We start from the raw sequence: 3887 nt of genomic DNA, 5'->3' as shown, positions 1-3887 counted from the left end.
TAAATCAATATGGTCCATCTCCTATTCCTCTCATGGAAACCACATGGCGTGAAGTCATTCACGGTACAAGGGATCACCTAGCTCGAGCCTCTCCTATTAATTGTCCAACCTTCAATCATTACATTTTCATATGCCCAGAGATCGTCACTTTGATCATTCATTCTACCCTTATAATGGAGACCTCATCCCATCGAATATTGGTCATAGCAAGAGATCTACCTAACAAGAGAATTAACCTCATTAATGGTTTCATCATGCACCTCTGTGTTGGTTTTACCTGGGACAATTGGCCCTTATTGTGAGTTTGCCATGAGTTTATCTCCCCTCCTCTTACCAATCCCCTCATGCTGATAGTTTGTTATAAATTCCCTATGTTGTTTGCAAGGTGGTTGAGCTCAGGAAGTTTGCTTTTTAACAAAACTATAACTCATCAGCTTTTGGAGTTGGTGGTCACTCTTAAATGGTGGGTTGAGTACTAGCTCATGGTTTTGTTTCAATGTCATTCATCTCCATTCTCATCCCTTTTCCTTTCACCTAAAATTTGTGTTTGTTCTAATCGTCGGTCACACCAACGCTCAAGTTTTCAGGGTGGTAGTTTCTCTCAATGCTCTTTGTGTTGTTCTTGTGCAACCCGGGGTATTTCCCATATTTTGAGTTGTGCTCATACTTTCATCGACTTCCTTATATAGCACAGAACCAACCAAAGTATCTTTCAATTATCGATTTCTTGTTTGTGGGGTTTGGTACTCTGGGAATTTCTCGATTTGGTTTTAAAATTGGGTCTTGTCACTCCTAGTCATTAAATGTTTACACAGTCATAAGGGGTTTTGTAGTCTCACATAGTCATTAGAGGTTTTATATGTTCACACAGTCTCATGTTTATTTGCACCAAGGGGTGTATCATATGCCTCCCTCAACCCTCTAGTCTTTCATTTTCTTCCCTTCTGCTGTAGTCAATTATCGTCTCAATATCTAGGTCGAATTACTTTCCCTCTATGATATCGTTGGAGTCCTTTCCCATTCGTTAGTGTTAGTGGTCATTTATTTTTCTTTGCAGGTTATACATGGCACTGTGACAATGACTTCCTGTCCATCAAGGTGGAGCGGTAGGGACATCCTCCTCCACGCATCAATGAATATTGGTTTGGAGTCAGTAGCACACTTTTTTTAATATTCTCCTTTGGAGATTAGGAAAGAAATCCTAAAGTTGGAAACCAAAGAATTTAGAGATTGCCAATATTTCTCCAATTCTGAGATAAGAAGAAGCAATATCAAATGGTTACCGAATCCTAGAAAATTTAGGAAGAGGTGACTCCATTTTCTTCATTCAACCACTCACCATCACCAAATGGAGACAATGCTTAGCATGGTTATCCATGATAAACAAGTCGATAATTACAAATTCTTTGTAGGCCAGGAAGAGATCAAGCACATCATGAAGGACATTAGATACAATTTGGACAATATATTTGATTTGAATTTAAACAAGAACATAAAAAATTACAGATATAACCATACATATAGAGATGCAGCGGAAATAAAACTTCATTTCATTAATATCAAAGAACTGAAATATGCTTACATACAGAATGGAAATAAACTATTTCGGGTGATGGTAGCTTATCTATGAGAAGAGATGTGGTGGCTACATGCCTCTAAACTGTGTTACAATGAGGCTTGAAGGCCTATTTATTATTGAGAAACAATGGAAAACCATAAACATCCAAAAACCTAACCCTAGGAGATGAAACACCAAACTATGGGCCCCATTGGGGTAAGTTGGTACATCAACTTCCCAGGGTTGTAACTTTGGCATACGATCTCCATTTGACACCCATGATACCTCGTTATAAATATCTATCCGAGGACTACAATTGTTGACAACAAATAATGAGCTAAAATCTTGTATTTTCCATTGGTGGTTTTCCCAGAAAACATCATTTAGGGCCTCAAAACAGCTCTAGAAGTTTAGGACCTGAAAAACTGCCAAAAATAGTAAATAGTGCTACAATTAAGGAAACTGAAAAACTGAAAGAAAAAATGGTGGGGGTCCAAATGGAATAGGTAGGTGGCCACCAATATACACTTGGATCATTCCTCCCCCTCTTAGGAATAAATGGTCCCCATTGCGTTGAATCCCTCCATGAGATGAGGAAGCTTCTGCTGAACTTGGTCCCTAGTGAGCCACTTGCCCTAGTGAAGGAGTTGGCCTACTTTGACAACTTGATATAGTTGAATTCTGTTATGAAACCAACTCAAGAAAAGATAGAATGGATATATCAACGCCTTAGAATTCAGCCTCTTCGAGGGGGCAACCTACTTTACATCACATAAATGAACAATTCTTGGATGATTCAAATGACAAAACCTCCTTTCTATATATAGGAGTCTAAGGAGTCACAATATAACCTATCCGACCTAACAATAATAATATAATCCACAAAAATAACAATAGAGGGATTCTATGGGGCACAATAATAATAATATGGGGACAATAGGGGCACAACAATATTAATAAGGGATACAGCTACAATAGTAATGGGGTAATCACTAGAATTATAGGGACCTAACATGCCCCTCTCCTTCAAAAAAGTGTTGTCCTCAACGCTTGAGTAGTTCTGGATGCTTCTGTATAAAATTTTCATCCTCCCATGTGGAATCTTCAACAGATAAGTTCTTCCACTTGATAAGATACTCCGAAATTGATCGATTTCGTAGCTGTCGAGTTCTTGTTTCTAAGACTACTTCCAGTTCCAATATAATTTTTCCTTCCTTGTCAAGTTCTGGAAATATTGTTTGAACTGGGATCTTGTCACCTATAACCTTCTTTAAACATGAAACATGGAAAACTGGGTGCAATCAAAAAGTTGCAGGCAGCTCCAATTTGTAAGCCATAGTACCAATCTTTTGCAACACTTTGTACGGACCATAATACTTTGGTGATAATTTATTATCCTTCTTAGCTTGCTTGAGGGACATTTGCTTATATGGTTGTATCTGTAGGAATACCCAATCACCTACATCAAAACTTCTTTCACTGCGATGTTGATCTACCTGTTGTTTTATTCTATTCTGTGCCAACATGAGGTTATCCTTTAAGAGTTGGAGGACTTGTTGTTGATGTTCAGTGTGATGTTCCATTGCTTGAACCTTAGAATTTTCTCTTAAATATGATGTGATGAATGGTGGCTGATATCCATAAAGTGCCATAAATGGGGTCATTTTTGTTGCTGTATGGAAGGAAGTGTTATACCACCGTTTAGCCAGAGGCAACCATTTGACCCATTGTATCTGTTTATCAGATACAAAGCAACAAAGATATCCTTCCAAACATTTGTTTACTATCCCAGTTTGTCCATCAGATTGAGGATGATAAGATGAGCTATGAGCTAACTGAGTACCAAGATAAGAAAATAATTATGTCCAAAAATTTCCAGTGAAAATGGGATCTCTGTCACTTACAATAATGTTTGGGTTTCCATGTAGCTTTTGAATTGTTTCCATAAATGCAGTAGAAACTGTACTAGCTTTAAATGGATGTGATAATGCACAAAAGTGTGCATACTTGGTAAGTCTGTCAACTACCACCATGATGACACTCTTTCGCTCAGACTTGGGTAAACCTGTGATAAAATCCATTGAAACCTCCTCCCAACGTTGGCTTGGAATGGATAAAGGTTGTAATAGACCCGGTGTCTTAATTGTTTCAACTTTATTTTGTTGGCAAACCAAACATTCTGCCACAAAATTTTGAATATCTGATTTAAGGCCATCCCAAAAAAATTCCTTCTTAACCCTGTGGTAAGTTTTTAAAAATCTTGAGTGCCCTCCTAAGGGAGAAGTGTACAATTCCATAAGAATCTTTTGTTTTAGTTGGGAATTTTTAC

The sequence above is a fragment of the Pinus tabuliformis genome, chromosome 6, assembly GCF_031772625.1.
Source record: "Pinus tabuliformis cultivar Carrire ecotype Pingquan chromosome 6, CPIR1, whole genome shotgun sequence".
In the NCBI taxonomy this organism is placed as follows: Eukaryota; Viridiplantae; Streptophyta; class Pinopsida; order Pinales; family Pinaceae; genus Pinus; species Pinus tabuliformis.
The sequence above is the reverse complement of the archived record's forward strand: the minus strand, read 5'-3'. Positions refer to the sequence as shown.